The sequence below is a fragment of the Ambystoma mexicanum genome, chromosome 2q, assembly GCF_040938575.1.
Source record: "Ambystoma mexicanum isolate Mex_15411 chromosome 2q, UKY_AmexF1_1, whole genome shotgun sequence".
NCBI classification, from domain to species: Eukaryota; Metazoa; Chordata; class Amphibia; order Caudata; family Ambystomatidae; genus Ambystoma; species Ambystoma mexicanum.
The window spans coordinates 618,032,622-618,059,149 of NC_090924.1; positions in this window are offsets into that span (position 1 = coordinate 618,032,622).

Consider the following 26,528-nt stretch of genomic DNA (forward strand, 5'->3'; position numbering starts at 1 on the left):
ATGGGCTGCCGTTGACGTATGCTGACTGGCTGGTCCGCTGGTAATGGAAACGTAGCAGCGCTGCAGCAGGGGCCTCCCAGGGATTGGATTAATTTGGATGGCACTCCCGTCGGTCACTGCAGACCGGTGCTTCCGCAGGGTAGGCAAGACACAGTGGGTGAAGTAGTGTTGGAGGTGCAGGCGGGCGGGCCGGCTGGCCGGCCGTCCCCACAGGCCCGACCCGCATCCGGGTTGAGTCCGCATCTCGTTCGAGTGTTTCACTGTGGTCTCACAATGCTGATGCTAGTGCCTCTGAAGCGACAGCACGGAGATGCTGGTGTATTATTGCCGGGTCGTCGCAGGGGGAGCTGCCAGCCCCGCCGGCTCCCTGCATATGCCTTCGGACGATTATGGTGCACCCGGGAGAGCGAGAGGAGGAGCTTGCTCCTCAGTGTAATGCACCAGTGGATCAGGGCGTTCTTGGCACAGTCTCGAGTCTCCCTTCAGTGCTCGCCTCGGGGGTTCAGGGCAGATCAGGTGGATTAGGATGTCATGCCGAGGGTGAGGGGGGAGGTTTGGCTGTTGGCACGGGCTGGGCAGGCCACTGGTCGTGCCGGCTCCCCTTTTTGCGCCGTTTATAGGTGTCGCAGGGAGGCCCGGAGTCTTCCATGCCCAAAGCTGGGGTAGGTTCCCTGCTCAGGCTGCCGGATCTCGGTGGAGCGGGCCCCTCGGCACACGTCCCTTCGGTCCGGTGCCCCAAAGCATGTGGTCAACAAATGTGTGAGGAATCGTGGCTTTCAGTACCCCATAGCCGCCACCATAAAGCAAACTTTTTCGCTGTTGTGTGGAGCTCTCACACTAAGCAGCCATGTTTGTTGGCTGCTCAACAGCGCCCCCCAATTACCAACTTTAACCCCCTACTTAGAAGTCCGTTTCATATGTTAGTTTTGACATCAACAACGCAGTGTTGCCTTGTAATGCTCTTCTGTCACAAGACACTTTAAATTACTCAGCCTAACACATCGGGAAAATCGAGATTTAAGTTGTATTAGAGAATCATACGTACTGGATAAAATAAAAATCCCTGGATAGCAAATATCCATTCTTCTCAAGCCTCAGGATGAGATTTTGAAGTAAAAATGTTTTATGCCTCATTTTTTTTTACATTTACAGAGTAAACATGTAATTATTAATGGTGCTATTTGTTAGGTAAGTAAAACATATGTGGGATCTAAAACAGTTGTGTATCGTAATTCATACTTCTTTGCATCTAGCAATTAAGGTAAATTAAACAGATCATGTTAAGTTTAAAGTTCCTCTTCAGCACAGGCATAATGATTTTAGTTCTCCCTGCAGGCCCATTGGTTGGCTCGTACCAGTGATCCAATCATATTTGTGGAGCCGTGGATGGAACCAGGGGGCGGGATCCAGTGGGTCAGTTGTTTCCTGTTTTCGTTGGGAGCATTTGTACTGCCTATTTTATTTTGTTGAGAGTGTTTGCCAGTTTTTAAAGAGTAAGAGTGTCTGCTACTCTCTGCTTATCTATAGGGCTGATCGTACCAGAGAAAAAAGAAAAGATGTTTCCTAGGAAACCTCACATAATCAGAAACTAAAATCAAAAGTTTGCCTCAAAACGCAATGCGAGTGTGTGAAACTCTCCTTGCTGAATGTTGAACTAACCCAGGGTTGTCAACTCCAAGCCTTGAGGCCCGGAATCCTGGTGGGTTTTCAGGACATCCATCATTAATATTCATGAAAAAACATTTGCATACATTTACAATCATTGTATGCAAATGTACCTCACGGATATTAATGAGGCGTATCCTACAAATCCAACACGTTTCCAGCCCTCGAGGCCTGGAGTTAGACATCCCTGGACTAATCCAACATACAAAACACTACATCTAAAATCGCTCATAACCACTCAACCTGGATTCTGGGGCAGGCTCACGCTGCCAGCAAATTCTCCTCCAATCCCCTGCCGGTGCTGGACCTTCACTACTGACAACAGTCCCACCCATCCTGAAATTTTCACTGAGTCTCATCATCCTTGTCTCATATTTTGAACTGCCTCATTAAATACCGACTGCCATGGGATTAGCAGCCCGGTCATCCACAAGCAGTGCTCATCATCCATAGTTGGCTTATGCTATGTACAGAACACCTATTCTCCCTCAAAAAAACACACACACCAAAAAAAGGGTGATCGCTCAGAGAGAGCGCAGCAAAACGGTTAAACATAGTTTGATAGCTACCAACATGCCAACTCGAGAGGCAATGGTGTATAGAGTCTACCCCATCGCTACAGAAAAGTACTGAGCTCATGCTGATAGATAGCGCTCTTTCCTGAAACATGAACATGAACATACATAATTCTGTCTGAACTGGATAGCAGAGGATCCAATCCCTGACTTCAAATTACTTTTAACATCCCACAGTCCTTTACTCCTGAGCCTTCACCTTCAAGAGCATTGGTATCATCTTGCTACCCCTTACATATATAGTAGCCATGGGTGCCAACTTTTCATTTAAATTATGAGGGCAAGTGTAAAAAAGCCACAAGCTTTAAAGGAATGCCTAAAAATGTAACAGCTCAGCAACAGGCAGCTACCTGCTGAGCTTTCTCTGCAATAGTCTGCTTCAGGATCCCCTACTTCTACCTACTACTCCCAGGCCCTCCAAACAGCTTTGATCTGCTACCCTCCCAAAACCCCCAATCAAGTCTCAGCTGACGCTTGTTTATGCATCCTCCCCCTCGGAAGTGAGCAGCACTTGCTCATTTTGCAAGATGCATGTTAACACTTCACAGCCAACATGGATGCCTCGCCCAGTGACTTGGATGACCACAGCACGCAATCCGTGTGCTCTTTCTTCCCCTTTTGATCGCCCCAGGCAAATACTTGCAGCTGCCCTCTCTGCCCCCCTGTACTCGGTGCCTTTGATGTATTGATGGGGAACCCTTGTGAAAGAGCCCGGGGCTTGTTGGCCCTGCATGGAGGATGGGCCCCCACCTAACCTGAGGTAGGGGGGCCTTCAAAGGTGTATGCCAGAGCGATTCCTACCCCAATGGCAGGGTGAGGGATTTTTATATGTTAACCATGGCGAAACTGTCAGTCAGTCTCCCAATGCCTTGAGGTCTTGTTTATTTTCCAGAGTCCTCTCTATTCTGTTGCAGGTCTACAAGATGGAGAACGCCATACAATAGCTGAGAACCACAACGGACAGTGGGGAGAAGCCCCCGCTCAAGATGCAGCAGCAGAGTCTCTGGCAACCATGAGAGCCCCACAAATTCAAAGGAAATATGACTCGCCGAAGCTCAGCAGAAATGGAATGCCAACCACCATGCTTACCAAAGCATCAGACACTGCCTGAAATGCTGCACGTGGAAAGGGGGAGGGACTAACAGGGAGTTCTCAGACTGTGCAGAGCATTAATCCAACCCAGGAGGAAAGAATAGAAGCAGATTGGTCCCTGGAGTCAGGTGGGGCACAGAGCCAATGGAGGGGAGGAGAAAGGGAAACAACAGGCCGTCACAGGTATAAAAGACCTGTAGTAGACAGCCAGGATGAAAGGTATGCAGGTGCGGTCAGGAGGATTGGAGGTGGACTGAGAGACAAGGGAGATGGTGGAAGGTAGAGTGGAGTGCTCAGGAGTTTATTGTGTAGCGGTGGCTGTGAGAGAGGGTGCTACGCGCCCAGATACCTCCGGGTTTGGTGTGTTAAATAAATGAACAAACAAACAAACCATGTAGAGAGTAAGGCTGTGATTGTAATAGTGTATATGGCAGTACGTGTGGCAGAATAGGGTGTAAAAGAGAGAGATGAGAGTAAGTGAGAATGTTAGGGAATAGGGGAGTAGAGATAGTAGGGGAGATTGGAGACTGGCGATGGTGTTTGGTGGGCTAGATAAATGGGGAGGTTGGAGACAGGTGTGAAAAGGTTATGGAGGAGAGAGAGAAGGAGTGGAAGAGTGTGATGAGATGGACAGATGAGGAGAGAAGAGGGGACTGAGAGAAAGGAGAGAGGTGGGGGTAAGAAGAGGAGACAATGAGAAAAAGGAAATAGGTGGTAGATAGGGGAGAGAAGGAGAGAGACCTAGGGAGACCAGAGGTAGAGAAAGGGAGAGAGAGACAAGGAATGAGTAGGAGGAGATAGAGCTAAGAAGGATACGATCAGGGACTAAAAGGCAAATGCAAGCGAGGGTGTCTGTGAAGGCACAAATACAGCCCCTATAGACACGATCCTGGGGAAAGATAGGACAGCCTTAAAATGTCCCAGAGGGAGTAAGGTAGAAAACACCTTAGGAGAGACCAGAAAGTAGGGGTTACTAATCTCTATTCTTGGCTACCACCCTGGGGAAAAGGGAAGCCTGGGCTCGCAGGGAGGTAGCCCCACAGGAGGTTGAGGAGCCAGTTAGAGAAACCCATTAGATTGAAACATTGGATAACTATAGCGAAAAGTAGAAAGCACTGTTTTGACAGGTTGTTAATACAAACCTTTGAACCCGCTTTGGGAGAGGAGATATTATAGAGCTAATCCATGATACTTAAGATAAGGTCCATGGTCATCTCAACCTTACTTCCATCAACAAAGATACGAACCTTGGCTGCTGCCCATGACCATATTTCCTACCTGATTACTGGGCAAAGAAATACAATAGTTAATTAAATTCCATACACAGAATCCCCAGTGATTATTTACTCAAGTGCCATTTTTAGAGGGCCAGCCTATCTTCCTCAATTGCGAGAATCATGCACAGCGATCCAGATCTACGTGAGCTTGCTAGCCCCTGCGCCTTCTTTTCCACAGCCTGCTAGGCACACCTTTGGCACGCTTAGTCCCTCAACCTCATCTGTGGAGCTGATCACTTGCCGTATGGCAGCTGTGCCAAGCTTCCTGTCATTTTGCGCCAGGAAGCTCTCTGAAACTCTGCGCCCTATGCACCACCCACCATCATCGTTTCATTGATGTGGCACATTGTACTGATGGTGCATCTTTGCTGGCCTGTTTCAAGGTGTTAGGATGCCCGTCCAGACCAGCGCCCCTTCTAGACGATTTAGATTGCAAAACATATATGAACATATGGAAATGAGCACAGGACGGTGTAGGGGGGAGGAGGGTGCGTTAAGAGTGGGGATAATTGGCGGGAGTGAGAAATCATATAGGGGAAAGATATCCATTTATGTTGCAACTGATCTACATAGAATGTTTTATACATATATACACGGGTTTATGGTCATAAAACCGAATTTACAAATCTCGAAAAAATAAATCTCGAAAAAAAAGGCCGAAAAAAAAAAAGGTTGAATTTTTGTAATGACGTTTTTTATTCGAAATGGGGGGGGTTACCCCCCCAAGCCCCCCCTTTTTTTTAACCTTTTTTTTTTAATCCCGGACCCCAAAATAAATATATAATAAAAAAAAAAAGTGACTTTTTTTCAGTCTTTTTTTTTCGACCTTATTGTTATTCGAGATTATTTTTTCGAGATTTTGACTGACCACCATATACACGACAGTCATAACCTGAACTAACACTGCGTTTACGAGTTGGCCTGAATCCTCAAAGACCGTGTTTTCATAGAAACGCAGAACTACGAGGGCTTATCCCTCGCCTCACCATTGCATCCCGATTCTCAGGTGTGGTAAAGGAACACGCATATGCCCCCACATCAGTTAGGCCTTTGAACTAATTAGGCAGGAATGTGTGCAGCTGAAGAAGGGAAGGGCTGCGGCCTAGCACCAAGGTCGTATTCCCGAGAGAGAAGGCAGAGGCCTTAGGCTGCCAAAACATGAACCAAGATTTAAGACACTAGCACCCACCAAAATGATGGTCACTCTATTTGAAATACCAGATGTGCAGGGAAATGGGCTCTAAATCCTTTGTGAACTGGTATGATTAGTGTGACACTAGGTTCAGCCTTGGGGAGGGGAACTGATAAAGGGGAAACCGGAGAACAACATGATCTATGTTTTGTGCCAAGGAGAGCTAAGGCTGATGCCCATACAGTGGGGGGTGTATGATGGGGTGCAGACATGTCTAGGATGAGAAAAGAGCTGCTTTGTTTGCAAGGACCAGGCTGACCTTGAAGTTGCCCACTGAGTTCACGTTGATAACCAGGTGCATGCCACGTGGTTAGGACCAAAGGTAGGGTTGTGCTAGTTGATGTTAACAAATCGCTTTTCAGCATTCCATGATGGACAAGGACGTTACTCACATGTGGTGAAGAGGAGCGGGAAGACAGAAGAACTAATTTGAGGATGGGCTATATGTAATTATTAGCATGTATATAAGTGGCAGCCAATACGGGTGGGGGATTAACACTGTATATCGAGTGCGCCATGAGAGACGATTTGTGTGTTTATAACCTGAATTTTGTACAAAAGACATGATAGAGCTCTATGGCAGTGGTTTGTTATACCCTGTCACCTTTTTATTTTGCATGCAAAATATAAACTTATGCCTTTCTTGAAAAAGGGTGTACCTAGCTTTTTTTCCTAGTGGGTTGTATTTTCTTGGTCTGAGCTGCCCTATATACAGCAATAATATGCTACCGTTTTGACCCGGAAAAACCGATTCATATCTCCTTCAGACAAGACATGTGTGAGACACATGCTACAAGAACATCTTGGAAACCTATTATATTAGTAATGTTAAGACTACATTTATTCTTTATTAATCTTCTAAACCTATGACATGGGGTGCAGTAGTACAAATTCATCCTTGAAAAATATTTTTGTTTATAAAAATGTTTTATTCATTTTATCACACATACAATAATAAAGCAAGCATGAAGAAAAAAATAACCTATAGTACGATTTGTTTTGCAACCTTTATCGCTTGTGTTCCCTTCCAACGCTGATGTGCAGAAGCCTCTCAGTCCCTCCACTCTACCCTTCCTGAGCCGCCTACCCCTATGATCCACAGCCCTTCTCCACAAAATGTTACTTCCTGCCCCACGAGGCTCAACTAAGTGCGGTTTCATGTCACATCAAGCCACCTGCCCCCTATTTTCTGGTGTTTCTGGGGACACCCTCTGTCCATGAATGTTCTCCCATCTAGTTTGCAGCAGTGGTCCATGCCTTCCCACCATCTATTTATACTTGGGGCTGTCGGACTGCTTCACACCGCCGCCGGATCTCTTTTGCCCACAATCAGCCCTGTTTTCATCAAACTCTTTTCTTTGGAGTTAGTCTGTTTCCCCCCCAAATATGCAGCAGACCTAATTTAGGGCATTCTGGTACTTGCAAGTCTATTGTCCTATTCATTTCGGAAACAAAATGTCGGCCGCGATGCGGCGCCACAACGAGGCTGGCTTCCTTATGGTTGCTAAGCAACCCATTGATTGAATTACCGCCGAGATCCGCCGGCAGGCGGAAGAGCCGGCCCACCGAAGGCCTTCTAAGGCCCTGTTTGCCCCTGCAGCCACCAGAATCACCTCCCAGGTGTCGAGGGCAGGAGCCCCCACCTACATCGGCACCGGAGGATCAGCGGATCCATTGCCCATGCCACGCCGTGCACCTGCTATCTAGATGCCCTTCTCCTGTGACTAGCTGCCCCCTGCTGCTCAACCCACTCATTTGGTGAGTTTTGCCCCATACCTGGCCACTTTCACCCCTGGCAGCCCGGGTCCCGCGCCTGCATCCGCGCCGACATTCATTTCGGAAACAAAATGTCGGGCCCGATGCGGCGCCACAACGAGGCTGGCTTCCTTATGGTTGCTAAGCAACCCATTGATTGAATTACCGCCGAGATCCGCCGGCCGGCGGAAGAGCCGGCCCACCGAAGGCCATCTAAAGCCCTGTTTGCCCCTGCAGCCACCAGAATCACCTCCCAGGTGTCGAGGGCAGGAGCCCCCACCTACATCGGCACCGGAGGATCAGCGGATCCATTGCCCATGCCACGCCGTGCACCTGCTATCTAGATGCCCTTCTCCTGTGACTAGCTGCCCCCTGCTGCTCAACCCACTCATTTGGTGAGTTTTGCCCCATACCTGGCCACTTTCACCCCTGGCAGCCCGGGTCCCGCGCCTGCATCCGCGCCGACATTCATTTCGGAAACAAAATGTCGGGCGCGATGCAGCGCCACAACGAGGCTGGCTTCCTTATGGTTGCTAAGCAACCCATTGATTGAATTACCGCCGAGATCCGCCGGCAGGCGGAAGAGCCGGCCCACCGAAGGCCATCTAAGGCCCTGTTTGCCCCCTGTTCGCTCCATGGCGCTTCAAGTGGCAGACTAACAACCATTCGCTCAGCACCCACGGACACACTAGTGCAAGGCACTATAACTTATAAGGTAACTTCGAAATAATGGTCACTCTCTAACTCACTGTGAATATGATTGACAACAACTGCAAAGACTCTGCAAAGCCTCGCCCTAATCAATGTACAATATCTACCGAATCTACATCATGTGCCTAACATGTGTCAGATATGACATGCTGCTAATCAGTTTCCCTGCATGAGTACTAAATCTGTATTAGAGCTACACTATGTTCTCTTGCTATCCAGTCAGATTTACACCAATTGTCGTATTGCTCAAATAGCATCTGATATCTCGAATTTATATGTATCTAGACATGTTGCCAGCTCTCGAATCTAGTCATATTTAGACATACTGTTCAAAGATTTATACAAGATGTATTCAGCCAACCTGCGCTATCTCTAACTCTGAGATACTTAGACCTACTGCCTTGTCAAACAGAGAAGCACTCAGCCTGCTGGCACGAGGTGACCTTAGTTAGCAACTTTGTGCCTAACTCACTGTGCAGCCTCTCTCCCAAGCTCAAAGGGCTTACAGACGTTCCCTTACTAGCACCTATTCAGTTAAGACCTTACCTCCGACTCTATTTAGAATGTGTCTACCTACCATAAGTTTACACGCCTCCATCCTCATCCTCCTGAACCTCGCTACTTATTGTAAGATGGCACCACAATTGTCCACATTGCCCCCTCCTTCTAGCCTCACCAACCAGACTCCACCCCTTACAGAGCCAGCCAACTTTCAGCTAGTACCTAGTCTCCCCCGTACTACCATAGACAGAAACCTAACACTTAGAGCTAGACTAGCCAAAATTTATGAGCCACTGGCCCGATCGCTGCCTACCTTACATAAATCCTCAAAGCAGTCTCCCCAACTCAGCCCCAATATCAAAACTGCTAACTTACATCACAACCTCACCTCCAGCCCCATACTCATACACCCTTGCCAGAGTACACCTGGACCAACTCAAGACAAACGACACACAAGTACTACTGAGAATACAACTACTACTACAAATACAGTCAGCCCTAAAATCAAAGGAGCCTTGATCAATCCTAGATCCTTAGTAGCACATGCTATAGAAATAGCAGACTTGATCCTCAAAGACGACCTAGACTTCCTGGCTATCACCGAGACCTGGTTACACCCTGCAGCAGGCCCCACGATCATGCTAGCAGTCCCAGATAAGTACACCATCCTGAGGCAAGATAGCCCTAACTCCAGAGGAGGGGGTGTCGCTATTTTACATAAACTCAGCCTACCCATGAGACTTACCTCACCCAACATTGTCCAATCCTGCGAAAACCTGTCAGTCAAAGTCCCACTCAATAACACCCAAACACTTACCATACACCTAATTTACCGTCCGCCAGGACCCATCAGTACCTTCGATGAAGACCTCAACGCCATCTTAAGTAATAATCTTAAAACCTCATCTCAAGTCCTCACCATGGGGGACTTCAACCTAGGCTACAACGACCCAGCAGACCCTATATCTAATTCTATTGCCACTACCCTTGCTGAACTAGGCTTCGCGCAAAGAAGCATGGCCCCCACTCACTCGAAAGGTAGAATACTTGATTGGGTGGCCGATTACAACGGTGTAGCAAACATCACCAATATCTCACCGTTAATCTGGTCTGACCATCACCTAGTCTCTTTCTGGCTAACTACCGATAGACCGACACCTACGCCTACCACAACAGCCCCACCCATCCTCACCAGAAACAAGAAAAACATTACCGCAGAAAGACTCATCCCGAACCTTCTCCCCATCCTTGATTCACTTCCGGACAACACAGACCCAGAGATCCTAGTTGAGGAATATAATAAAGCCATGGCCACAGCACTAGACCTCATCGCCCCTCTCAAACTCAGACCCAGCAAACAGAAATCACACCTCAACAAATGGTATACACCATTCCTCAAAAAGTTGAGGCAACAAAAGAGAAATTGCGAGACTACATGGAAAAAATATCCCTCAGCTGCTAACAAACTCAATCTATCTAAAATAACTGCACTCTACAAAAAAGAAATATACATGGCCAAATGAACTTCCTTTGACTCTCGCATATCATCTGCCAAGTCCAATATGAAAGAACTCTTTTCCATTCTCAAAGAAGTCGAAACCCCCATACTACCCCTTGATACCTGCACTAAAGATAAAAACTGGTGCTCAGAAATTCAGAATGCCCTGGCCAATAAGATCAAGACCCTCCAAACTAAAATTTCTAGCAAAAAAGCAACCTTAAAAAACTTGCCCCCCTCCAGAAGACCAGACAAGTGCGTAACCACAGACCCCACCCGCTTCAAATTTTCAAAAGTCAATACTCTCGACGTAGAAAAAATTATCTTGTCCTTGAAACCCTCTAACTGCCAGGGAGACCTTTGCCCAGCACAGCTTATCAAAGTCGCTGCTCGCGATCTTTCACCCTTCATTACGAAACTGATCAACGCCTCTTTCACCACTGGCTCCATCCCCACGAATCTAAAACAATCATGGGTACTTCCATTACTAAAAAAAACCTACTCTTGACCCAGCCATACCTACCAATTACCGACCTATAACAACTGTTCCCTTTTTACTAAAAATCCTAGACAAGGTCGCCTACGTCCAAATACAGAGGCACCTGGAAGAACACCACCTCCTAGGATCCAGAAAATCAGGATTCCGCCCTCAACATGGGACTGAGACTGCACTCATCGACCTGAAAGCTCAGATTGACACACTCAGGGACAAAGGACAAGTTGCCTTGCTCCTCCTCCTTGACCTTTCTGCTGCTTTCGATCTGGTCGACCACTCTGTCCTATGCTCACATCTCCACACAGCAGCACACTTCTCGCCTGAGGCCATCTCCTGGATCACCTCATTCCTTAACGGTAGAACTATGAGGGTCTTCTCGCCCACAGCTGCAGCAGATCCCATACCCATCACCTGTGGTGTACCACAGGGCTCCTGCGTCTCCCCTACACTGTACAACATATTTACCAAGCCCCTTTTCGATGATTTGGATCATCTTGGTATCACCTACACTAATTATGCAGATGATACTCAGATCCTCCTTCCGCTTTCTGGAGATTATGGAAAGGATTTGGCCTTGCTAAATAGGGTGTACATCATCATCCAGGCATGGATGGCCACTCACGGACTATGCCTGAATGATGAGAAAACAGAGCTTATCATCATGGGCACAACACACAGTCTAAGGAAACTTAGCCCGGCCTACAATTCTTCAAGATAGATGGGAACAACATTAAAGTTGGTCAGGAGGTTAAAACTTTGGGCTTCTACTTAGACTCTAACCTCTCCTTCAAAAGACAACTGAGCTCACTGGCATCCTCATCTGCATACACGTGCAAACTTATCCGCTCAGCTAAACCATTTCTGTCAGATACCAGCTGTTTTACAATCGCTAGAGCCCTTATACTATCCCGCCTTGACTATTGTAATGCCCTTTACCTGGGATCCTCCAAGGCTACCACTAGCAAGATACAAACTCTCCAGAATAACGCCCTGAGAGCAGCCCTAGGGATCCCCAGAAGAGAGCATATATCAGGACTCAGTCAACAGAACAATTGGCTCTCCACCAGAGATAAAATTCTCCTAAAAACGGCTTCACTCACCTACAAATCCCTTAACAATGCCGCCCCGATCTACCTGATTAACAGGTTCCATAGACAAGTTTCCGCGAGACCCCTCAGAACGGCTTACAAAGACCGCCTCTCTGTCCCAAATTATAAACTCGCCACCATAGGAGGTAACAGCTTCCCGGTAAAAGCAGCCAAACTTTGGAACTCTTTGCCCCCTAACCTTAGAGCAGACATGCCCTACCTGAACTTCTGCTCTAAGGTCATCTCATGGCTGAAACTGAAGGACCTCCCAGACAATTAAATGCGAAGGTTATTCCTCATGTGATCCGTACTGGTATGCATGCCACTTCTATTGTGTATATATTGTATATATTGCTTGATTTCTCTGCTGTTCTGTACATTCTCCCTACTCCAATTTGTACTTTTACACCTTGTAACCAAGTTTCGCATATTCTTGTACATGCTGCGCCCTGATACCCCTGGGTATAACTGCGCAATATAAAAAATAAACTAAACTAAACTAAACTATTGTCCTTGACATTGTGTCCAATATTGAACCCCGAAAGGTTTGTATCATGGGACATTCCCAGATTGTATGCATAAAGGTGGCCATCGCCATCTTGCACCTCAAGCAGAATAGGTCTGTTGCCCTCCCCATATCGTAAAACCTATCATTGGCTTAATAGACCCTATGCAGAATGTTTTATTGAATAGGGCGTAACCTGCTGGATATACTGGCTTCCCTGGACGACCCCAAGACCTCCAGCCACTCCTCCTCTTCCAATTCACCCAGATCCCCATCCCATTTTCCTTTCAGGGCGGTGAGGTGGAGTTGTTATGATAGTGTAATGACTTACCCTATAATTTCCCCCTCCAATAGGTTGGCTTCTAGTGGGGAGTGTTCCGGGGTATCCCATTTATCTCTGCCCCCGTCCAGTATTGCTTGTTTCAGACGTAACTATGTGAATTGGTCTCTGTCCGTTAGATCATGTGTGTCTGCAAGGAGTCAAAAAGATACCACTTTCTTCTGGTCGATGATGTGTAGGACCTTCCTGATCCCTTCAGTATACCATCTCATTTGCTTCTACATATTCTCGATTTCGGACGGATCCAGATTTTCCCATGTAGGCGCTTCCAGTGTTACCGTCGCACCCAGCTCATTGCCTTCATCACATCTTTGCATACTTCGAGTGTGCGTTGGCCTGGTTGTGGTAGGTTAAATCTTTTTGGGCTTACATATAGCACCTGTATAGTGGGATAAGCTCCCATTGCTTCCTGTTCCAGCCTGATGTGTGCCATTCCCCTGTCATCAAATGCTCACTCAGTCGCTGCCATTAATTGGGATGCCCAATAGCACTTCTTAATGTTGGGAAGTCCCAGTCCCCCTTTCCATACTGATCCTATCAATGTTTTGAGAGTTATTCTCTGAGCCTTCTTGCCCCATATTATGTCTCTTTGTGCATTTGCTATATTGGGAAACACCCATTGGGGAATTTCTGCCTGTGTCTTTTGGAGGATGTAAAGTAACCTGGGCAGCACCATCATCTTATATAAGTTTGTTCTACCCAAAATCGAATTTGCATGCCCAACTATTTAATTGTGTCTCTAGCGATGGTAAGAGGGCAGTTATCACCTCCATCACTGCTGGCACAGAGTTCTTGAGGTCCGCCCCATAGATCGATCAGAATAGCATCAACATATATAACCATATGTGATCTTCATTTCCCTCCTGGCTATCTAAACTCCTTGATTAACATGTCTGTCCTTATCTTTGATGCTAGGGGCTCTATAGCCAACAGGAATAAAAAGGGTGAGAGCAGGAAACCCCTGCCTGGTACCCCTCTGAAAAGGGAATATTCTAGACATGTGGCTGTTAACTTTTAGCCTGGGCCCCGGATCGGCATATAGTCATTTCACCCAGGCCATGTATCCCTGTTTTTCCATTATTGCCCATAGATAGTCCCACCGGACCGAATCAAAGGCTTTCTCTGAGTCAAGCGCTATAAGTGCATGATGGGCAGTCAGGCAGGTGGTCATACATAAAGCGTTATTCAGTCCCCTCTGGTTTATTCTAGTGGGCCTTTCCAGTTGGAAACTGCACTGGTCCTGATGAATCAGCTTATCGATCATGCTTAACAGTCTGCTAGTATCTTTGCTAGAATATTAGACTCCCTATTTAGCAGCTACACAGGCTGGTTGGCACCGCATTGTTCTGGTGGTTTCCTCTTTTTGTGTATGACCACGATTGTTGCCTGCCGCGGGTCCTCGGAGAAGGCCCCCACTTCTAACCTTTCTGTAAACATTGCGCCCATCGCTGCCGCTATTTTATCCCCACCTTCTTCCAGAACCCAGGCAGGAATCCATTGGGACCGTGGGATTTCCCTGATTGTAGTTGACTAGTTCCTCTAAAAGCTACTGCGCCTCCACCTCTAGGCAGGGTAGGTCTATATCGTCCAGGTATTCTTCGGTATCATTTGTCCCCCCCCTTCTCTTTATAGAGCACCTGGTACTATTGGGCGAATGCCTCTGATATATCCCTGCCTTTATTAAGCACCTTGCTGCTCTCTTTCCGTATTTCCCGCACCTATCTGGACCCTTGCTCTCTCTTCTGAAGCCAAGCAAGCATCCTCCCACATTTATCCCCCCTCTCATACTGTCTTGCGAATTTATCACAGAGTACCGTTTTAGCCCCTTCCTAGCTGTTTGTAATTTTTACAAGTTCCTTCTTGCTGCTATCGGACTTATGTTCGATATATTTTGCCTCTGCCCCCTCAATCTCGGCTTCCAATTTTATCATCTGTGATTGTTTTTCCTTTCTGTGATGCCTGTTTGTGGGGATTGATTTCACCCGCAACACCGTTTTACATGCCCCCCACATTGTGATTTGGCTTTCTACCGACCCCTCATTCCTTCAAAAATTCTCTTCCGTCTCTTTGTTGAGTTAATCATGGATTATGGCGTTATTAAGGTAATATGCATTCAGCCTCTGCCCCTATCTGTCCGTTGCCTTTCCCTGCTATTTTCATAACAAGGGGGCGCTGCCCGAAATGCCTCTCCGTAGAAAGTCAACTGACTCAACTCTCCCTGCAATCAGCCCCAGCAGAAGAAAGTAGTCTATCCTCAAAAACGAGTTGTGTGCGTTGAAGTAAAGCCCTGCTTCATCGCGTGTAGGTCTTGCCAAATGTCCCTCATCCCCATGGCTCAATAAATGTGTGAAGTTTCGTGTGGGGATGGCCCAGACTCCCCATATATGCCGATCTACCCTTCGCTGGTTGGGCTGTGTCATTACAATTGCCCCCCAATATCGTTTTGTCCTCCCCATGTTTGGACAGTAGTGCTTGTATCGCTTTCAGTGTATCTGTATGGAGGCTCGGAGGGGCATAGACACTGATTATGCAAATTGTTTCCCCCATAAGATTCCTTTAAGCAACACATGTCTACTGTCTCTGTCCATTTCCACCAGTGAGACAATCAGTGGGAGGGATCTCTTAGCCAATTTTGACACTTCCCTCGATTCCCTAGTGTAGCCTGCGTGTTATACTACAGTGTATTTTGCTGTGCCCAAAAAGGTGCACGTCGTTCCCAACATGTGTGTCTCTTGTAGCAGAATTATGTTGGCTTTATGCATACTAAGGAAATTGGATACCAGGCCTCTCTTAATTTTATCTAGGAGTCCGTTGACATTCCATGACAGGCAACTCAGAGACATCACCTGCCCTCTAGCCATACCCACTACCGCGCCTGTTCCCAACGCTGCGCTCTTCCACTATCCCTAATGACATTTCCTGGGTCCCTGGTAAAACAACCTCTCTGATAAATTCGCCCCATACCGTTATAACAAGAAACCTGGACCTCCCGAACTGCAAGTCCTTCCCCACGCTCCCCCCCTCAACCTCAAGCATCTGTCGCCCTGAATTAGCTTATAAACAAAAAACGTTCTGGAGCACCCGTAGGTGAATGTTGAGGGGGTGCGTATAGCATAACTGCTCGCTCCTCTCCGACTAGTCCGCCTTCATTGGTACCATCTGGCGCTGCTGAGCCAGTCTGTGGGATCTCCAGCCTTTAACTTTCGGCGCATTGTAGTCCTACCCTGTACTCCTGCCCTGAGTATCCATTCAGTTCGGGTTCTTCCTCGCCCCGTGGCCTTCTCTGTCCAACCAGTCCCTGGCATCTTCACACAGAGGGTGGAAATAGGGTGGAAATACCATTTCTATTCCCCATCCCATAGCCATTTCTTCATTGCTTCAAAGGACTAGCATGCCCTTTGCACAACCCTGGTAAAGACAGGATATATTTCCACTTTTGCTCCATTTACTTGCAGTGTACCTTTCTTCCTGGCGGTTTGCAGAATGACGTGCGGTCTCTGTAATTCCATAATTTTTCAATGACAGGCCTTGGTTGGGTCGCTGGTGATGCTCCTCTGCTTGGGATCCTATCAGCCCTTTCCACTGAAAACAATTAGATAACCCTGCGGCCCCATCCATTCTTTCAGCCAACCCTCCAAGTAGAGCTCCACTGACGGCCCTTTGATTTTTTCAGGGGTTTTTTCAGGGGGGCCCAGAATTCTTAGGTTATTGCGTGTGAATCTTCCACCTTTCTTCCAGGCAGCACTCGATCTAACTTCTTGGGGGATCAGCGACCCTTCTCTCATATTAATTTGAGGCTCTAGCAAGTTTGGAGCCCTGTTTCAGCCCCATAAGGGCCCATTGGTGCAGAGAGAGATAGCTGTGCGACTATTTTATACCACTGCGCAACACCGTCTCCCCATCATTGAACAATATTAAGTTGGTTTTCCAACAGACCATGGTAGTGAATCCGTCTTCATATTAGTGCTGCATGAGCTGAGAGGGGAGGTGGACCAGTAATCCCATGTAGACCTGATCTCCCCCTCAGCTGTAAACCATATCAAGAGACATTCTCCAATGCTGCCATCACAATCTCAATTCAATCCATCCTACCACGATGTCCCACAAGAATCCTTTAGATCTCCTCCCCTTTTTAACATGTATTCTCTATCTCGGATACATAGGATCAAATCCTTCAGTCTTGGCATGCATAAGTATGCTTATACCACACAACTGAAGCTCGTAATGCGTGATGTAGAATGTGTTAGCGGGGTGACATGTCTGTACATCTCCGCATTGACATCATCCATGCATTCGCATTTACTGCATTTAATTGATTTTGCTCATTTTAAAGGGAACAAGCAAAACTGGTGTAACAATGGCAAGGTTGGTGTGGAAGAAATTAAAAGGAAGGAGGTACAAGCCCCCGCCCCTAGTTTAAAAAAAGAAGAGATCAAAATGCGTAGATGCAATTGTCATAGACAAAAATGCATAGAGATGCAAATGCAGGAGGTTTACAGACACAGAAATGTTAGCAGTTACATGGCACGAAAACCAACTGGATGCAAAGCAACAAAAAGAACCAAGCGCTACAATTACATGGATGTGCCTTTCCTGGAGTCCTTCATGCTAATGGCGACCCTTTCCAATAACCCATCTCAGCAAACACTGTGCAATCTCAAATCACGCTTTAGAGGCAAGAGAGGAGGTTCCGGAGCAAGGCCCCTTGAAGGGAAAAGCACCAAGGAGTAAGGACCCTCCGTTTAATTTATTTATGTTAATACCCATGCACAAATGTGTGTATAAATGAAGACAAGTAAGCAGTAGTAGCACGCTCATGCCCGTGGATATCCACGAACAGCGATATTCAGGTTAATGCTTACACGAACATCTACGTATGACAAGTTGACAAAGGATAGCAATTACTTGGCATTTTTTAGTGCCCGGCTCAAATGAGGACCATGATTTAAGAGGGCACTGGAACATAATATCCCCAACTAGAGTGGGGATGTGGAGGAGGGTCTGAGGGTTGTAGTGAGGGATTTGTCCAAAGGAGCGGTGGGAAAAAGTGTGGGAACCAATCATCTGGGGTGGATCCAGGGGCCACAGGAGTCTAGAGATAGTAGATACTACTGTGAAGCGGTAGAAGGAGGAAGGGGCATGCCATGCACATGTGTGCCATTATGTCTCTAAGACACATGCTCTGGAATGAAATAGAAGGCGGTACCAATGCTGAACCAAAGGTGTGCATAAGAATGCATACAGCCTTGAGCTAAATAGAGAGTGGTGATGGGGAGGCAGGTGAATTCTATAGGCAGTGGTTCTTCATATTGTGTATGAAAGAAGCCACTGGGAACCTACTGCTGCTGAGCAAAAGTGTCCAGGTCACGCAAGGTGGCCTTTAAGCCCTCAAGCTCTTGTGGTCAAGGCCAGATGGACTCGAGGACTGAAATGCTTGCCAAAGACGCCCTCAAAGCTGACAGATGACCACAGGAGTGACAAGGGGGGAGGCTATGGTTAGCACTTAAGCCGAAAACACAAGTGGCACTGGGAAAGGGTGGGGATTGTTGAATGCTAGGAAAGGAGCCTCTAGGAAACAAAGGATTCAGGACAGAGGAGAATAGAAATAGTGACAAGGGAGGTGATCTGGTGCACTCAGGGATCATTTGGTTAATGTTTGGAACTGACAGTCTATATCCAGAGCAAAGTCTTCAGTTATTGCTCCTGAAAGTAATGAGCAATGGGGCACAACACAGTCCAGGAGCAGGTGAGTCGCTGAACATTGGACCACAGCCAGAGAAAGGCTGTCTCAGACTTTGATATTTTTAAACTGTGGGATTTCTGGGCATAGCTTTGCGCCATAGCACCTCACTGGCCCGGGAGAGCGGAAGCTTCTCAGCCAGGTACTTTGGGGACTGTAGATGTCGCGCTTGGTATGGTATGCAGGGTATTTTGCAAACATATGGATCTTCAATTGGGAGTCATTGTACTGTGATAAAAAACAGGAGCAAAGTGGTTGAACAGTGTCTGATATCAGGAAGGCTGCAGAATGGTGGTTGGCCGTCTTTGTTGTTCAGTAGCTCCTCGTTTCACAGCTGTCCTTCGGTCCATGATCAAAGACCAACACCGGCGGAAGTCAAGCAAGGCTCTGCAGTAGTACCACTTTCGAGGCAAGGTAGTAGTTACAATGGTGACTTTCTCCCAGACCATATTCCTTCCATACCTTATAGTACCAACATGAAAGGAAGGAGGTTTGCGAGCGTTATGATGGAGTGTTTTCCGTCCCAGCCATCTCAATACGGCCAATCAATTAGTAAAATCATCAATAGAGGCCATCTTTAATGGTTCACCAAGCTATAATGTCACAATGCAGATACAATAGATCACCTCAAGCACCAGCCTCCAGAAACACTGCACCAATGAAATCTGCACTGTGGCGTGCAATGCCATCTACAGGATAAATAGGTGCACATCCGAAACCGACATGCACCAACCTTCTGCAAACTGCCCTCAAGATGACCTCGGCACTCAGCATCACCAAGATGAACCGCGGACATGTCATATTCGAGGACTCAAAAGATAACTCAAAACACATTTTAAATTCTCTAATTTCTTTCTTCTTGTCTTCTCAGTGATTGTGGTCGAATAAAGCCGGTTCGTAAGCAAACAGGGTAAATTAGTGGAAGCAAAGAGACACGGGCAAGCCGTTATCGTCCTTAACCGTTAACTGGATACGATATCTTAGCACAAAACAACGGTTCAGTAGAAGAGAGGTTATTCAAAGTTACAGTAAATTCAATAATCTTACATGGACACACAGTTTGAAAGGAGGGGAGACAACCAAGCTACAAGCTAGCCCTGGGGAAGGACACCCTGACCCTATCGGGGGTGCCTCACCCTAGGTGGCGTATGGTGCAACAGAGAAGCGATAGAGAAGAGAGCTGTCCCTAACGTTCTACAGTGGTGGCATATACCTAATCAAAACACAGTATCAATCATTCAGAACATTTCCGACTGGCTGATGCAACAAGGGACAGAACTATGTATTAGATTCTGTCACAGCCAGCTCCAAGTAATGGCAACCTGAAGACAGGTTAACTAGTTGAATTCCAAACTAAGTGCAAACTTTAATTGTGCCCGTGGGTCTTAGTTACTGAAAGGCAACAAGTACAGTTGGAATGCCCGCTATCAAGAAAAAAGCTAAAATGGCTTTTATAAAAAAAAGCTCACTCCATATATGTGAGTGTGCAATCTGATATCTCTCAGATGTAATGGGAGATATCAAACAGGTCATGAGAGCCCTCATGACCTCGAGGGTCGACCGGTTTCGATGGTATTAGAGAAGTTAGCCATCTTCGTCAGGACTGTGATTAGAAAAGAAAAACAAATTTTACTTATCCAGCATTGCTGTACTGGAGGCGTCAATGTTGGGTCTATGCGTCTCCTGTGAGGAGACAAAAGGGAGAGAAAGATAGAAACACGGGGTTAGAAACCGTGGCCTGACTCTCCCTGCCTAATGGCCAATGGTTGGCATCCTTCACCTGAAGGAACCAACTCATTAGTTAAAAAGGATGAGTGAGCTCTTTCCTGGTAGCTGCGTGGTACAGCATAGGAGGCTAGGGATGGGGAGGAAGTACCGGGTAACTCCACATACACCACCTCACCTCTGCGGCACCATCACAGTGCATGCTGTGGTTCCTGGTCCACAGGGTCTCAAGGTCCCCTCCCGTAGCATCTCTGGAGTGATTTTGTCACCCACATAACACTATACCACGCACTCCAATATAATTGGTTTTATTAGAGAGCTGTTGTGCAAACTGTGTTGCCCAAAACCGATGACGGCACAAAGGCTGTAGGCTCTGAAGATCTATCTTGAGCTGGATAACCAGGAGATCCTCAAATTCCACATTGCCATCCCCCACAAATATAACCAGGATAACCTCAAACTCCTCATTGCCATCCCCCACAAATGTAACCAGGATAACCTCAAACTCCTCATTGCCATCCCCCACAAATATAGGCAGAGGAAGACATGTTGAAAAAAGAAGCGGAACTGTGACCCTCACGGCAGAAAGCTGAAATGTAGGGGGTGGTATGCAGACGTGTGATAAAGGGCCGAGGGGGAGGGTCAGACAGTCATGACTTTGGAAAGGCAAAATAAGGGGGTCATCCTTAATGGGTTTTCCCTGTGTTCTCTTCAGTCAAAACAGATTTCAGTTTAGATGCAACTGCCGTGGAGGATTTGGGAGGCTAGAAAAAATGCAAGGGGGCAGCCATTTAGATTGTTCTTTCATTGTGAGCCCTGACACAATGACACACGCTCTTTCCTCTGGAATACTTCAAGTGTAAATAAAGCCTGTGGTAAAACTGACCACTGTGTTTAAAAAAAAAACGAAATTCAAGGGGTAAAGGAACAGTACTGACGAATAATGTAGCAACCTAATTGTGTCCAATGTCCCCATATTCTTCTATTGTAATGCTGCAATGCTAATATTGACCCCCAAAGTGGCCCAGCTATGGTCGTGTTTTGCGAATAATAAATGTATGCACCTTTTTTTCTACAAAAAAGTTAATGGGAACAAATGTGAATATGTAAAGGAGACCCAGAGCCTAGTGTTAGGCGGAAACCTGTGCAGTTCCCTCTGGGACCACTGCAAAAGACTTAGGACTACAGGCGTTGGCGGTGAACCCACTTGGTAGCAGTCTGCACCACACAGATTCACGTGGTAGCTGTGGCTGAGCAGTCAGACTTCTCTCAAGAAAAGTTGAGCAGTATGTGGAGTATACAAAATAGGGCAATTCTTCACAGCAAGACAAGCAAACACGCAACGAGGCTTAGTGTAAAGATATTAAGGTATTTATTTATAACAAAACGTCTATGAAAAACACAAAGGCAAATCACGGCAAACAAATCAAACACAATTACTCTACGAAGTGGACAATCAATCCCCCTAGCAATATCGACAACTCTAGGTTCTACCGGTACCACTTATTTTCAGACAGAGGTGTATACCTCAACCCAGATGACACTTGAATATTAGTTAGGACGGGAGAGAAAAAGATAGGCAGGTTATGAAATCAACACAGTTCAATCCTAGCGGATAAAATGCAAGGCAGGAAGGCAAGAATCACAATAGATCGTAAAGTTCAGAGGCCAGGCCCACTCGGAGAGAGGCAAGGCGCGATGTCCCAAAAAGTCTCTAGTGGAGATGCATTCAAGTCTGTATAGCAAATTGTTATCGGTAGATTGAACCAGTTCCGAACAAAGAATGAGAAAAGCTTGGAGGCGACCCAACGGAACGGAGAGGATTAAGACACCTCACTCGAACCGATCGACAGGGAAGCCAGGCGGACACAGTACCTTGTTGTGGAGGGCAGCTCCGCGGGGGCAGTTGTTCCTGGTGGTGGATGCACGTCGGGTCTTTGCCAAGAGTAGAGATGATCTCGTCGTCGAAGAAAATGAAGTCCGGTGCACCACCAGGGAAGAGACCAGCCGCGGAGTGCTCCGTCACAAGGCACCACCTTTTGGTCGCGGGTCAGGGGTAGTGGCTATCCGGTTGCCGAGGTGCTCTGCACGGGCAATTCGACCACTGCGTCCTGAGGCGAATAAAAAGCAAAGGGGACTGGTTGTTCCCACCAGTCAGGGGAAGAGACTCTCCGGCAGGGAGATCTCCTCTGTCGTCGGGAAGTGGTGAGTCGGTTCCGCAGGGCTCCACCGGAGGTGTCGTCGTGCAGGTCGGCTCAGTGTTACCCTCGTCGGATTCTTAGGTCCTGTGGCGACTTCTGAAGATCCAGTCCCAAAAGCCCTGCTTTTATGCAGAAAACCCCCATTCATTCAGCCTAGCTGTCAATCAACACATGCTAAGTGGTGAGCGGGAAGGCTCACCACCTGGGCCAATCACTCCAGAGTGCGACCGGAGTTGGCAAGGCAACTCGGTCCAGGGTGCCTAAACCCCCTCCCACACCCCTGTGGTAACCCAGACAGAATGGCACCACTTTGGAGGGTCTCTGTACAGAGCCCGCCAAAAGTGGAACAAAGGGCTCGACCTTTGGTTTAGGAGTCACAGAGACGAACACAGACGCCATTTTACAAACTGAGTTCTGGCAGAAAATACCACCCGATAAACCTATTTAAGATAAGTAGATCGGTGGTACGTTAGAGATTAACGAGAAAAAGTATCAATCTCCAACAATGGGACAAATCCCATAGGGTTATGTTCGGGGACGAACATAACAAGTAGTTTCCACTGCCACCAGCCAAAACTCGACGAGGGGGGACGGGACAGTGCCCCCTCGAGTAACAGATCCAGGAGTAATCGAATTACCCCTACTAGTGCGTCCACAATAAGATGGTTTGTACTAGTTCTGTTAGTAAATTTAGGTCTAGTAAAGCCAATGGTGACTTTACATGCCCGGGGAGACAGTAGTCAGTCCCCGGGTATGGAGTCTATGGTGGGGGATCCGCTAGGACGCCCCCGTGTTACGGCACGTAGGGTGCGGTGTAACACACATAGAAAAACATATGAGACCCTATGGAGTAAGAGACCCCATAGCCCATAGAACACATTGACATTTGAAGGAATTACACACCTACATGTCCAAGAGTGGGAGAAAAGAGTCTCACTCTTGGCAGGATGGAAAAAAGCAAACTCCCGAAATCCAGCAAAGCTGCTGGGGGACTCACTAGGTTAGGAAATTCAGCCTAAACACTCGTCCCCCCCCCAGACTAAGGGGCAGGAGGATTTAATCCACTCCTGGATGAATCTCATACCTCTAGTCGATGACATACATCCTAGAGAGACCATCAGCATTTTGGTGGTGACATCCTGACCTGTGCTCAATGGTGAAATCAAACCCTTGCAGGCAGATCGACCATCTCAGTAGTTTTGGGTTTTCCCCTTTCATTTGCATTAACCATCTCAAGGGTTGGTGGTCAGTCTGAATGACAAAAGTAGAACCATACAAGTACGGCCTAAACCTCTTCAGCGCCCACACAATAGCAAAGCACTCTCTTTCGATTGTTGCCCACCTTGTTTCAGGATCCTTCAGCTTGCGGCTGATGAAGCAAACGGGGTGCTCCCTACCCTTCCCATCCAGTTGACTGAGTACGGCACCTATTCCTACATTTGAAGCATCTGTCTGCACAATGAAGTGTTGGCGGTAATCAGGAGCTCTGAGTACTGGGGCTTGGCAAAGAGCCTTTTTCAGGTTTTCAAAAGGCGGAGTGGACGGAGAGTGGCAGTCTTGCAGGAGAGTCTGTTGCCCAGCTCTACTCTTTTCAGCGTGGGGGAGGACCCTCATATAAACCCCTTCTATCCGCGGAGCGGACGCGGAGTGGACGGAGAGTGGCAGTCTTGCAGGAGAGTCTGTTGCCCAGCTCTACTCTTTTCAGCGTGGGGGAGGACCCTCATATAAACCCCTTCTATCCGCGGAGCGGACGCGGAGTGGACGGAGAGTGGCAGTCTTGCAGGAGAGTCTGTTGCCCAGCTCTACTCTTTTCAGCGTGGGGGAGGACCCTCATATAAACCCCTTCTATCCGCGGAGCGGACGCGGAGTGGACGGAGAGTGGCAGTCTTGCAGGAGAGTCTGTTGCCCAGCTCTACTCTTTTCAGCGTGGGGGAGGACCCTCATATAAACCCCTTCTATCCGCGGAGCGGACGCGGAGTGGACGGAGAGTGGCAGTCTTGCAGGAGAGTCTGTTGCCCAGCTCTACTCTTTTCAGCGTGGGGGAGGACCCTCATATAAACCCCTTCTATCCGCAGAGCGGACGCGGAGTGGACGGAGAGTGGCAGTCTTGCAGGAGAGTCTGTTGCCCAGCTCTACTCTTTTCAGCGTGGGGGAGGACCCTCATATAAACCCCTTCTATCCGCGGAGCGGACGCGGAGTGGACGGAGAGTGGCAGTCTTGCAGGAGAGTCTGTTGCCCAGCTCTACTCTTTTCAGCGTGGGGGAGGACCCTCATATAAACCCCTTCTATCCGCGGAGCGGACGCGGAGTGGACGGAGAGTGGCAGTCTTGCAGTCATGACAGCCAGGGCTGCAAGGGCAAACAGAGAAAACAGAGAAATGCGGGAAATTGTTATGAACCCAGAGCAAAACGATCCTCCAAGAGAGGAAGAAACGGAAGAAGTGGGCAGACGCCTGAGGAGCGCCAAACTAAACCAGAAACAGCTGAGTCATATACAACAACAACAAACACCAACAAAATCCATGGATTGCCCAGAGACATTACCTCAAATGGGCTCCCCAAAACCGACGCCCCAGCAAGAGCCAGCGAACACCACAAAGGTATATCCAACCAAAAGCAAAGTCTTCCGGCTTCCAGTCGTAGAAGATCCCAAAGCAGTCCAACACGACCCCCAGGAACGACCAGCCTTACCTGGAGGAGCAACTGATGACAAATGGGCAAAGAGCCTGGAAATCAAGACAGTGGAGGTCTCGGCTGGCCGGAAAGACACCCGGCCGCCACTCCGAGCCGCCGCGGTTGAGCGGGACCCCGCGGAAGCGGCCCTCGAAGGAGGACCGCGGTCCGCGTGGGACGGCGAGGAGGGGCGGACGGAGAAGGAAGACACGGCTAAGGTGGACAGAGCCGCCGGGAGAGAGAGCCTCGGAGTGGAAGCTAGGCCTGCCGGCCCGGCGCAGCACTCAATACCTCCCTCCCCCGGAGCCCAGCAGAGCGCTCCTCGCCCCACGGCGGGAGCCCTCGGAGGAGGGCTGCTAGACGTGGAAGCTGCTGAGGGAGGGGGGGAAAAGAGATGGATGGTACGACGGCCTCAGGAGAGGCAGAACTGGAGGAGGTGGCGGGCACTCCACCTGAGGAAAATGGGCAGGGGGGCCCCGATGGAGAGCTGCACATCACAGGAGTATCGTCGACGTGCTCACTGGCGGAAAGGAAAGTGAAAGTGGTGGCTCTTATTCACAAAGAGGCGGAGGAAAGTGCAGAGACCAGTTGGGTCCCAGAAAAAATCAATGTACAAGGGCCATCAAACCCCAATAAAAAGAAAAGACAGAGAACAAGTTCCCTGCCTCTCAAGAAACTCAAGAATCGTATAACAACGAAAAACAAGATCAGCAGCAGAATGAAAAAAGGGCCCCAGAAGCCCGAACAGCAACAAAAAACACCTGACCAATTGTTGATCAAAACAAACAAAAACGACCCACAGCGAGGAGAAGGAGGGGTACTTAAAAACTCAATAAAGGATTACTTTTACGCAAACATCAGACAAAAAGCAACAAAAGAGTACCCGCAGAGGGAACTCACAGATCTCGAAATACTAGAAGCTTTAAACGACTGCCTGCCGGTAGCAAAACTACGCAGAGTTGAGCACTATGTCAGTGATAACTGGCCGCATAGTAAAAGACGGCCCTCAGGAGAAAGTAACAAGCCACAAGGGCAGTTGATTGACAAAGTGGGGCCTGAGGGGGAACCACCGTGCCCGACACTACCCCAAAAGACTTCCACGAACTCACCAAGAGGCCAGCAAAATCTGAAACTGACAAAAGTCACAGAGAAGGGGGAATTGCAGAGAAACTCGGGCAAAGACCCAGAAACGGGGACTGTCATGTCCGAGCACATAGAAAACCCCCACACCATCCAAGAGGAGAGCCTCATTACAGTTGACCCGAAAGGCCCAATGGATTCAACTACAGAAATAAAGGAAGGCTCCTGCAAGCTCAATCAGGCAACACCCTCACTCCCTGAGGGTACAGCCTTGAATGTTGACAACTTCACAGGAACAGACAGAGACAAAGTAAATAAGACACCAAATAAAATGCTGGGGCCAGAAAATCTCAACCAAGCGGGGCTCTCCAAAACCCAAAACGAAAACACGACAATAGGAAGGCCATCCATAGCA